Below are 13,000 nucleotides of genomic sequence, written 5' to 3'. Positions count from 1 at the left end.
ATTACGGCAGTAAAAAGAAGGCATCTCTGATCGGAAGCACACAAACCTGTTTAACTTTTGGATCCAGTTTTTACATGGAGAACTGCAGAAAAACCTCTCTATCAGCGGACCCTGCGGGCTCATTAGGAAAAAAAATAAAAGCACAGGAGCTTAGCTACCGCTGTGTTACACGTAAGCACATAGCTTTTATTTATTCATGTGTATTATATTCTATATCAATAATTAATAATCTGTTTTCTTGTTGATTTGTTTACAAAGGTTCATACAAGATATAAAACGTCCTCTAAGGGGAATTCAGGGGTTCAATGTTATTACACTGAGTATAAAAAAATAGCAGAAAAGCTAAATCAAAGTGAAAAACACTGTGAGCTGCACAAACACTGTCTAAATCAATGACTATTTTATACAGTCTTCAGTTCTTTGTGCCGTTTTTTGTTTTGTTTTTTTAATTTGTCAAGCCACTTAACACTGACCTATGAATCATTCAAGCTTAAAAAGGAAACCTAGCTCAGGGGATAAACCAGTCTTGTGTCTACACATAACAGAGAACTAAGAACCAATTTTAAATGATATCTTTAGGCATTTCTTTTACCGACATCTTGTTGTTAAAAAAACACATTTGTTACAATTTCTTTAGTCTAATCTATAAATACTGGCAAAGATAAAACAGTTTTACAGGCATAAAATAGTATTTTTGCACCGAAGGTGATTACCTAAGCCAGAAACTTGACATATCTCAGCATGGTTTGTACGGTGTGTCTTTAAAGGAAAGTGGGTAAGTAGAGGAACAAAGAAGAAATGCCAGACATAAAACACTATCTACAGCAGATGAACAGTATACTCGTGTCCTTTAAAACTGGGAAAAGGTCCAGCAAATACCTGACACAGGACATGAGAGATCCATCTGAACCTTAAGTTGATCCATCTATTGTGTTTTTAAGGAACTGAAACAGGGAGAAAAGGCTGGGATATTTAGGCCAAATTACACAACAACTGGACTGAAAATTGGTGGCAAAAGGTCTAAAATCAAACATCGAAATTGGGAAATTTTTGGTTAAAATCACCAATAGTCTTTATGGAGAAAGAAAATATTAAGAAATAAGGGTGGTTAATGAGTTTTGCACAATACTGTACTTTGACCTCCTAGGACCTGGCGTCCACATATGTGGACATCACATTTTGGGATGTCTAGACCAAAATACTTAATTTTTCTCTACAAGGGCCTGATATCATTATACTGCTACTATTCTATCAAAATTTAAAATGAATGTCCTCATATGTTGATCTCATTTTTCTCAGAAACCAAAATTAGGTACAAAAAAGAAAAAAAAGAAAAGGTAATTCGTTGTTTTTACATTCATCAGGTCCCAATCAACCCAAATAGCAAAGAAAAATTAAAAATGCATGCCATTAAAGAGTTCGGGTCTTAGGAGGTTAAAATATCTGTATGTTGATACTAAAGACCTTTAAACCAATAAGATAAGAAAAATTATACAGTATATTCTCTAATTATTTGGCTGTGAAGGCTGCACGGTATGGTATATAGAGACTCTGCAGTCTGTTTTCAAAATAGCAATTAGTTTTCTAAGGTGAATTTAATTTATGTGGTGTAAGAAAGCAGGCTCAGTAAGTAAGTTAGCAAATCACCAGTGTATTTCTGTCTGCATTAGGAAAAGTTAATTGCAAACTGTACATCTGGTCCTTTGTATTCCTGGATAAACATGTAGTTAGCAGATTAAGGTACACAAGCAAAGTGACTGTAGCTACATTTTAATGAATATGTTTAATGGATTTAATCGATTCTTATGTACAGAGTTAGATTGTGTTTTCACCATCTGTAATTACCAGAAAATAACATTTTGTCAAGCTTTAATTTTGGGTTTTTTTTGTGGTTCTGGGTAATCCTTATCTGCCACGCAAACAAACCATTAGTCAAACCAAAGTTGTGCTTGCTGATATTGTAGGGAGCTGTAAGCATATATCAAGAGTTTAACATTGACAACCTGTGTGGGTTGCGTTTGATCGCAGTAGATTGATAATGGTAGAGAAACATAAGCAGATGGCAAAACCAGAAATTATTTACTAGTTTAATACCAGAAAATGCACAGAAAAGTCCTTTGTATCGGTTTAGTCTGTTGACGTGTAATAGATGATTTTGCGCTACATTTGTCATGTAAATAAATGATCTTCCCACTGTATGGTATGTGGGTGTGGAACAGATGTCGCTTCTCTGGGACTGCATATGAAGCCCAGGTATACACAGGCCCTGTGAATTGTTTTGTTAATTGCTATGCTGCAAATAAAATTAAACAAAAGAAATGTAATAAAAAATACCTTTGTGGACATTTACCAGCCATTACCAGTGATTGAGTTGGGCAGAACAAACAAAAACAATACTTGGATTCTTTATTTAATTTTTTAATGAATATTTAAATGAACATTTAATAGTATTCCCCCAGCCTTTCATGGCAGGTGGCCACGATCCTGGTTCTGGCAGGGTTTCATCCTCTGAAAAAGGAGTTTTTTCTTCCCACTGTTGCCAAGTGCTTGCTTAAAGGATTTTCACTGTATTATTTTAAGGTCTCGACTTTACAATATAAAGGGTCTTGAGCCAACTGCTGTTGCGATTTGGTGTTAAATAAATAAAATTGAATTGAAATGGTGTTTAATTGCCTTTTGCATTGAATTTTGTGGAATTACGTGTTTTGTTTTGTGTTGTTGTGTTGTGTTTTTTTGTTTTGTTTTATTTTAACTAAATCCTTTGCTTTACACGACTTTCTCATGAAATATAACCAAAATAACTGAAACTGTGCTCTGCAGTGATGTGGATTAACATGACCTTGACTCGGCAAACACAGCCTATAAACATCTGTTGTGAGTCATGATCATGAGTTGGAATAAGTCTGTAACCTCAGTTCATCCCACTCTGTGTAAGGTGTGTTTGTTCCTTGAGTGTAAAAAGGGACACGGTCTGCTGGCTGCCTGTTGTCATTATACCTGTTTTTGTCGTGTTTTATGTGCTGGGCATTCTAGTAGAATGTGAGTCTTATATAACAAAGTCATTATTATCATTATTGTTGTTGGAATAATGAATAGTTTCCCTAGTATTCATTTTCTCTGCCCTTTGTCTCACTTAGATTTTTGTTCCTTAGTCCCACTGTTTTCCTTTGTTCATTGTTGTTGTTGACTGTGTTTGTTTCTTTGGGTCTTTTCATGTTTTACTTTGAAGGTTAGTTTTCCTGCATGGTCCGTTTCTTGATCATTTTCACCTGTCATTGATTGCATGTTCGCATCTCACCCTCTTCTGTGTCTAATCTGTAATCAAATCATTAGATACACGCAAGTACCTGGTTGGGCCTTTTTTGCCTTCAGAACTCCCTCAATTCTTCAAGGCATAGATTCAACAAGGTACTGGAAACATTCCTCAGAGATTTTAGTCCATATTGACATGATAACATCACATAGCCATCAGAAGTTGGGTAGGTATACTGTGGTCATAATACTGTGGTCATGTGCTGGGCTTGGTTGGCAATAATATTCATGTAGGCTATGTGTAAATGATACTCACTTAATTAAGGGGTCCAAAGAGTGCAGAGAAAACATACCTGACAACATTACACCGCCATCATTAGCCTGAACCTTTGATGCCAGGCAGGATGGATCCATGCATTCATCTTGTTTATGCCAAATTCTGACCTATTAGCCGACAGGAGTGAAAACTGGTGTGGTCTTCTGCTTATTCAGTTTGCTGTGTGGTCAGCAATGCTCTTCTGCACACCTTGGTGTAACTTGGAGTTATTTGAATTACTGTTTACTTATCAGTTTAAAGCAATCAGACCATTCTTCTCTGACTTTAAGATAGCGTTTTCACCAAGGAAAATGCCACTCACTGGATATTTTCTCTCTTTTCGACCCTTCTCACTTGAGATTGTTGTGTGAGAAAATAATATACTCAACGTCTTGGCAACAGCAACGCCACATTCAAGATGACTTGAATTAACGTTGTTCTTGTGATGCTCTTTGGATTTACTCTCTATCTCATCTGTGTTTTGAATTCCTGTTTACTTTATGGGCTTTGTTTTTTTTGTTTTTTTTAGGTCTTTGGTTACTTACCGGTTGGTTTACTAAGCCAAATCCTCTATGCCATATCATATCACATACACTGTAGTCCAGTAGTATTGTAGACTCCAGATGACAGCTTACAGAATGTGTTTGGACTGAACCCAAACCACCAACTTTTTATTACATTCAGCACTTCCAGCAATGATTTTGTTGTTTCTTCAGTAGCACATTCACTTGGTATTTGAGTATTGGTTGGACAGGATGAGGCATCTAAAGACATCAACTTGGACTTTATGACTTGTAGTTTTGCAGTGTATTTGCAGCAATAGACACTAAAACCCTCTTTATTGTTGCATCAATTCTCACTTTATGAAAGAGGAATACTGATGAACTTAGGTGCCATTTTTAAGCAGACTGATCTATTCTTGTTTCCCTCCAGGCCCATTACACAAATGAAATTAAAATTATTAGTTGCTGAAACATTATCCACTGGCCCTCATTTTTGGTATTTCATTCACGCTCCTTGTGTACTACAAAATTTCCCACCATCCCACTTTTAACTCTTTAAACTCAGACTGGCACTCGGGTTTGTGTTCAGTTTTGATTTAGGCTGAAACTGCTTCTTATGCACTTTTGAGGTAAAGACCAAAGGGGCATTGGTGTTGGAGCTCTCCATACTTTCTTACTTTGCACTCTCCTGACGCCTTTAAGCGGCTGCCCTTCAACTGTAACATTTTATTTGAAAGTGAAATAGGTCCTCTAAAGAGATCAGACCACTTTTGCATGCTCTTCCCACATGAATTTCAATGAACTGCTGCACTTAAGCGGTTCAGCTCCACAGCCTCCTCCCTCACAAACTAAGTGAGCCCAGGAAAAACAAGCCTTGCAATTGGAGTAATTTTGTAAAAGGACGAATCGCATCACACTGTGACAGTAAGTGAGAAAGAGAATTATAAAATGAGACGCTCAAAATGAAATTCCTTTTATTTTAATGACAACAGCTGTACAATTTGTTGTTTTGCTCCCACTGTGCTGTATGTGGCGTATGACAGATTTCTATTAGTAACCCTGTGTCTCGCTCTGAGCTCATTGCGTGGCCAGATGGGAACAACAATCACCCCCTTCCATCCCCACAGCTGTGACAAGGTCCTGACACGTCCACAGAAATAAGATTCACACAGTGGGTAGCATGCAGTCCTGTGTTTCTGTGCTGCGTTTCATCATGAAGGAGGGTGATTGCTTATGTTCTATCAAGTCGATGAGAAACATTGATTTGATGGTTTAGTCTCATGGGTCCAAATGAAATTTTGACCTTTGTACCATCAAATGCCATCAGTAAGGTCTGCTGTTGGCTGAATGATGAACAGATATGCGTCTGCCCTATACTCACTCAACACAGTAACGATGTACTGATCCCTAAATCAATATGCCACATGGTTGTTTGTGTAGGATGGACTGTTTATATCTAGATATGTAGCACCCTGGGATTTTCCCCCTTATGTTGCAAGTATTCCTACAAATCTGTTTGCATTAACCTAACTTGGAAGAAAATTGTCTGACTCATTTAGGTTTCTCAAGCAGTCCCTGAGAAACTCCTGAGTATTTGTCCACTTAAATTTCATCTTAAAGTAAAGGCTTTTTATATCTCGGCCTGAAAACTTCACTGACCCTTGACTGAATTCTGAGAACTTCTTCCTGCAGGGCATAAGAGTCTCTGCCACGAACAATTTCTTTGACAGACTTTGAAGGTCCTTGCTTGAAGCTGGTTACCATACTAATGCTAAGGGCTTCTCTGGTACAATACAGGTCATTTCAGCGTCTCAGTAGACCATCAGTCCCTGTGTGAGCTGGAAAAAGGAAAAAAAAAACCACTTATCATCCTCCCTGGCAGATTTCTGTTAATCTCTCCTCTTCCATGAGAGACGCAGTGGATTTGAAGCCACTGCATGCTGAAGATTAATCTCCATTAGGACATCTTAAGCGTAGAAGTCATATTTAAGCCTCATTAAAGAAGAATTCCATTTATTTTGTTTATTTATTTCGTTTCTTTTTTTCACCAAAGGCTTACCAACCTCAAAGCTGAGGCCCAAATCACTTTGGTCTAATTATTGAGCAACAAATGTATGAAATCCCAGTTTATCTTTATCTTTGTGCCTTTAAGACATTTTTTCAAAAATGACAAATATCTTTATTTACTTTGCTTTTCTCTCTTTTTTTTCACCCCTTCTTTTTGGTTGCTTAATGCATGGCTGCAGCTAATTATTGATAGATCTACAAATAATTGTTTGATCAATCGCCAGAGCTGAAGGCAACATCTTAAAATGTCTGGGGTTTTTATTTGTATTTTTTTCATCAAGAGAGACGCCATTTGTTCCACGAAATGCTTGAAAAATGATTTAAAACGATTAATTTTGAACAAAAAAGAAAAACCGCTCTTCTGAAGAAATAAATGTCAACTGTTCAGATATCCTATGTATTTGCAGTGATAAATCGGACATTCTGACGCCATAGTAAATATTTCTTAAGACGCTGTATCGAGAAACATTTGATAATGTGGATATTTTCACACACAAACTGAAGCTTGTGAGTATAAAACACATTAATATCCAACACCCAACAGCAGAGTGGTGCTCTGAGTTTTTTCAATAGTAGGAAAGCTCTATGTCTTCAGTATGCTGGTTGAATGCTTATCAGCTCTCCCAGGCCTAAAACTTTCCCGTAAGCAATACAGCAATTGAATACAGAATAGGACAATTTTTGCTGGCATATTTGTTATGGCCTATAATATCAAGTGCTGTTATGAGCAAGAATTAGAAAAACAATTTATCTCACTCTTTCGGCAGACTGTGTTTATGGGTGGCGGCTCTGCTTTTGAGTGACACAGTTTCAATCAACCTTCTCCCATTTCTTTTCCTTTCTGCTTTATGACAGTCATAACTATCTGTCTTCATACTGTATGCTGTATGTGCAGCAGTCTAGCTGAGAGATAGTTGTCTCTCAATAAAGATTTAACAGAATAAATTGAAAATAATGTAAGCCAGAAGAGAGTTTTAGGGAGCGTGTCAACAGTCAGTCAGTCTCGTACGTAGACAGACAGCATCGGTGATTAACTGTCAGTCTATTTAAAAAAACAAACAAACAAAGAAACAGGAGGGAGCAGCCTTCTCTCTCTTTTTTCATGGCAGGCGTCTGCAACAGTCAGAGGAAGCCAGTATGCAGGAAGTCATCTGCATCTAAATAAAGACCGCCAATGGCTTTGTCAGAGTCCATTAAGCAAATTGCCATATTTGATGAATGCATCTACCGTCTCTTTTTGTGCCACCCATTCGTACCAATCAGCCAGAAGCAAAAATGACTTTTGTTTGCTTTCCTAAACAGGGAGGAGACCCCGTGAAAAAAGAGTCGCCTGAAATATCATTTTGCTGCAAATTATGATCGATTTGTACGTTGTATGACGCATGAGATGAGTTGCCTCATATCAGGTGTGCAATGAAAGTCACTCACTCAAGGCTACTGAGACCTATCGTGATTAAAAATTGGAAATTGATGATCACTTTTTGCATGGATGCTAAATGAGACAATTATTACTTTCCCTTATTTAATTATTTATCCTCTGTGTCAGTTTGCACGAACAGCAAATTTTTTCCTCTGAGTGCTTAACGTCGTAACTTGAATGCAGCTATTTGGGTTTTGTTTTTTTTCTCGTTCTCCTCACGATTAAGGTGCTTGATTGTTCTTGCGACTCTGTGGCATCATTAGCATCAGGTCTGGGTTATCAGTCAAAGCTGAAACAGCTTCGGGTTAATAGCTGCACTCGCTCAGTCTACTTATTCATCTCTGCTGCTTCCAGAAAGCCTCATTTCCTCGATCTGCAGCTCACTTTCCTACTTTCTGTCTTTTTCCAGCACTGAAAACAGTAATGAGAATCCTTTACATGAATCAGGGGTTTCTAATAGTCTTTTTTACTTTCAGTTATATAATTTTTACCAAAATAAGGACAAAAATAATAATCCCTCTGTACCTTATAATCTCTGATACTGTGAAATATATGTTAATAGTTATTGCACTGTGACAAAACATTGCACAGCAATAATAGGGCTGAAATGACTAGTTGATTATCAGCAGCTGATAGTATGTATATTGAATTATAGTAAATTGAATGCCTTTTGACCGCTGGTCAGAAAAACATTGCATTTGATAACATCATTAAAGAAAATTATTTGGTAAATAGGAGAATAAAGAAGCATTAAAAATCATATGTTTGCACGATAAAATATATGGACGAAACAACTGAGCCACACCTCTGTCTTTGAATTTGAGTGTTTTCAGTCCCATTGCCACAGGAGTATGAAATATGAAATCAAGTGTCTAGCCATGCAGTCTGCCTTCACAAACATTTGCAAAAGAATGGGTAGCTATATAGAGCTTGTTTTATTCAAGTCAGAGATTCAGCTAGTCATTTTATGAAATCTCTACTCTCCTAGATCTTCCACAATCAACTATAGGTGGTATTATTACAAAGTGGGCGTGTTTAGGGACTGCAGCAACTCGGTCACCAAGTGCCACTCGTCAAGTGCTGAGGCACGTAAAAGTTACAGACTTTCTGCTAGCTCAATAACTGGAGATATTCCCACAGGCGCACTATAAAATCTTGCCTGTAGATTTAGAATGGGATGTCATAAAAGCTCCTGTAGGTTTACTGTCTCCATGTATATGAAGAAAACACACAAGTGTCTGAATATTTTTCTTGCAAATCTGAGGTCAAGCTTAAAGCTATGCACAGCATCATCAAGGAAAAACACAAGAAGCACAGAGTTGTGAAATTTAAATCCAAGTGTTACATCCTGAAGCTACAGATTAATCTTTGTTCATCTCACCTCCAAAGGTGCCATCAACATCCCAATACACAGACACACAAAAGACTATCAGGACCTCCAGGAGTCTGGCCAACATTATATCTCACATGTGCCTTCAATACTGATAATTCAATGTGATACCTTCTCCTGGTTGGAGGACAAAAAGCCCTACGGCGGCAGCAGAGGAAGAGAATAAGAAAAAAGAAGTCGTCAAATCAGGCCAATTAAGTGGATTACGAGTTATCTGCAGCACGGCGTGTAATTGGTTTTGTGTTATCGTTGTAATGTCAGATAGGTACTAATTGAAAAGCCAGTTTATTAGTGGGCTGACAGTCTGATTGGGTTGGGCTGTGGTTTTAAAGGTCTTGTTTCAGATAGCCTCCCAAATGATTATAGATAATAGGCTGCTTCTACTGAAGCTTGTGGTGCTCTGAGATCCAATCCCCCTTCCTGTTTTCTGCTGATTTCATTCTCCTTTCGCTCCAAGTCTCGTGAGTATATAATTTAATTTTGTGGTAATAACGTGTTTTATTCCGAAGTTAAGATTTTATTTGTAGTATCATGCACTTCTGGGTTTTTATTGCGCTCTTACAGTAGCAGTGTGCTTACAGTACTGTACTTGGCAAAAGCAATATGTCTGACGCTACTGTGAGTCATGAAGCAAAACACCAGAGTGTCTGCAATCTTATTTTGTGGGATTTCTGTACAAGCTAGAGGGTAGTGTCTTGATGCAACCACAGCATCTGAAAAACAAATGTGTTCGTTCATACAGACAGTGCAGACTTCAAACACTATAATGTGGTTGCCAAGGCTTCAGATTTTTGGCATACAGGTCTAACATGGCAGCAACTGATTTACGACTGCCAGACCTATTTGGCAATGACCAGGGCAGGAGAATAAAAGATGAAAAATGCCTCTGTCTAAACTCAAATCACATAATCCTAAAATCTCACATAGGGCAGCAACAATTGCGAGCTAGGACTGAAAAAAGCCTCTGCGGAGGCTGAAGATAAAGAGTACCTGCACAACTCTTTGTCAAACCACAGAAACGTCTTTTTTGTAAAGAATGATTGGATGTGGTTGGACACACTTACAGGGATTTCTCAGAAGTTGTGCAACCTAATAGTGAAGGTTCTCCATCGAGTCCTACGATTCTGCAAATGGCACAAAATGAGCTGTGAAAACGGAGCATCAAGCTTGGATCTTTGGCATTCAAATGGAGAGAGAGCTGAGGTGTTCAAACTCCAGCTATGCTCCGTCTTTCATGTCTCGTATCTGCAAACCTCTGAGTGCTGTTACAGGAACTAAGTGTATAGTGACCAAAGAAAATGATATACCCCGACAATCATCTGCTGTCGACACAGTCTGACAAAAAACAGGACTGTTTGGATGGTAGTGCCCACTTTAAGCAAGCAGGCTGCTGAGCACTGTAACACTCCTGCTGCTGGCTCAGTTTTGAGCATTTCTAGCTCAGCGTTGATGGGTGCAGATGGGCTGCTTGCAATTCGGCTGTAAGGACAAGAAATGCCATGGAGGCTGCTGATGCATGCAGCTAGCAAGCATGCATTATTCAAAGACTGAATGCAGTAAAAGAAAAAAAAAGTGATGTGTCCGTCTCATAGTTGGCGGATGGACTGCCACAACGAGTTCTCATAGTCAGCCGTTTCCTCAACAGTGCTCAATCAGCAAAAAGAAAGCTTTTGTTGAAATGGTATCCTTAAAAAACAAACACTAGGCTTGTGCTGGGATAGTGATGCAGCCAGTTTCTGTTAACCTCAGAGCAGAGAGCATCTATTCAAAACATCAGCAGTAGGTGTCAACTACCATTTAGGGTGTATATGTGAAAAGGAAGGTTATTGAATTAGCCTTGTCTGTAAAGTGAATTGGAATTGATTGTCACATTCACTTTGATTCTGCCGGGCATGCTTTTATCACCAAACAGTGCTCGCAGCAAACCAAGCATCTGTAGGCTGAGCTAATCTTCTTTGCTTCAGTGCTGAAAGCTACCCTCCACTCCATAGTGCCACAATCACAATAAGACCGGTTTCAATAGTGACATCCGAAGATGAAGGGATATGGCTGAATCCGTTTAAGAGCCCACGGGGCCTTGTGATTTCAGCTTTCTGCTCCTAATAGATTCAGTTTCAGTCTGAATTGATTCAAGATGCTAAAGAAGCTTTCTGGCAGGTGATGCTAATCCAGAGCATAAAATGCATCAAGCACAACCCAGCTTCCCTCTCTGTGTTATTTCATGTATCTGCTGGTGGAGAAATGAAACAACCCATGCAGATAAAGAGGAGCAGTGAATAGCCAGACATCCAGTATATTAACAATATATTAACAATGTAGGGTTTTATATTTAGGAAGATTTCACTTTTCTAGCATCTGCATATCACTTTAATGCATACCAGCTGGTATTTGCTATGTGATTATTAGGACCAAAGGGGTTACTATTGGCAGTCAGGGGACTGAAATGCCAAAACCACAGGTAGATAAAAAGAGGAGGACAGTTGAGCCCCTCAAATGCTGAATGTCTTCACTAGCTTTTTTGTAATTCCATCTGTCTGCCATTTACTGCTGGGCAGGTAGTGCACATCAGGTTTAATTGAGCTTTTTTTCCCTGTGACACAGCTGTCTGCTTTGGGAAGCGAGGTGGTGCTGTGACAATGAGCCACAACAGCAAAGTTGCAGGCTGTAAAACTCTGAGAGAGCTGCAGGGAACTGCAGAGTCGGATGATAATTCTCAGTGGAATCGTCACTTCCAGTGAAATCCTTCACATTACATACAATGCAAAATTTCACCCACTGTTAATATAGAATATCTATCAGAGCAGCTTTAAGGCTGTGTTAGATTATATAAGGTGTTGCCAGAACAATGACTCCACTAAACACTGCGTAACCCTACATCAAGGTTGCACATTTATAAAGAATATGGACTTTTATCAGGCAGTATAATGTCTAACAGACAGTTTTAGGGCACCACAGGTTAATATAGAGCTCATTTGTTCTGAAATAGTTCTTGTTTAACGGTCTATCTCACAGAGCAAAGAGCTTTTATCATGGCAATGAAACATAGTATTAAAGGTTTAGTCAGGTATCGCTGCAGCAGATGCTGAACTAAAAATGCTGCGTAGCTTTATGATGTAACAGATTTTTGAACCTTGTTGTTTCTCAGTGTACCAACATTTTGCTTTTGTATATGCTTGTGCCTCTGTTTCTGTCTCACAAATAACATAAAATAATAAAGAAATCTGACAAAATTCTGCAAAATCCTAATCCATGAGTTTCAACAGGTTATTAGAGTAGATTTATTTAATTTATTAATAACAAATATAATCTTAATCAATAATGAATTAATCTTATCGATTGTAACCTACAAATGAGAATACAAAATATTAGGAAAACTTTTAAGGGCAATCCAGTCTAGTTAAGTAAAATCACTTAAGCTTTATGAACTCACCAACACAAACTGAGAATACTTCTTTGCTTTAGATTTTACATGTGTAATAACTATTATTTTCTCTGGTAATGATGTGTAGCAAGTGTGACATTTAAATTTCCTGTAGTTATTACTATTACATTTACGCCCTCAACACCTTTTTCAAATTGATCATTTGACCTGCTTGTTTGAACACTCTGGGACTCGTGAGATTAATGCCTCAGTGTTAAATCTATGCTGTATTGTAGCTGCAAACCCTTCTGAAACCCTATGTCGTAACTGTGGACAGCGTAAAAGATGGACGTAGCTTCTGGGTCTGAAAACTAAATCCAGTGTGTAAGTGCTTTAAACTTGGATTCTTTTTAAAGGGGCAACACATGGTGATACCTGTGGTTGCAAAAAAACCTCCGGTCTTACAGAAGTGGGGGGTGGGGGGGGGGAGTCCTCTGCTGAGTTGGGATCTGTGTAAAAAAAATTCCTGCTGAGTTTACAGTCTTACACATTCATTTTCAGCCACAATGTATAAAACACGAGGAGCGTTTTTGTACATTTTGGTCACTCTAAGTGTCAGAAAGGAGGTGGTTCACAGTTATATCTGTCCCCATCGTCACATCAAGTCTCCATACACCCAGATGCTGATGGC

This window comes from Neolamprologus brichardi, chromosome 16 (assembly GCF_056152115.1).
Source record: "Neolamprologus brichardi isolate AB-2024 chromosome 16, ASM5615211v1, whole genome shotgun sequence".
Taxonomy (NCBI): Eukaryota; Metazoa; Chordata; class Actinopteri; order Cichliformes; family Cichlidae; genus Neolamprologus; species Neolamprologus brichardi.
This window is presented reverse-complemented; position numbering follows the sequence as displayed.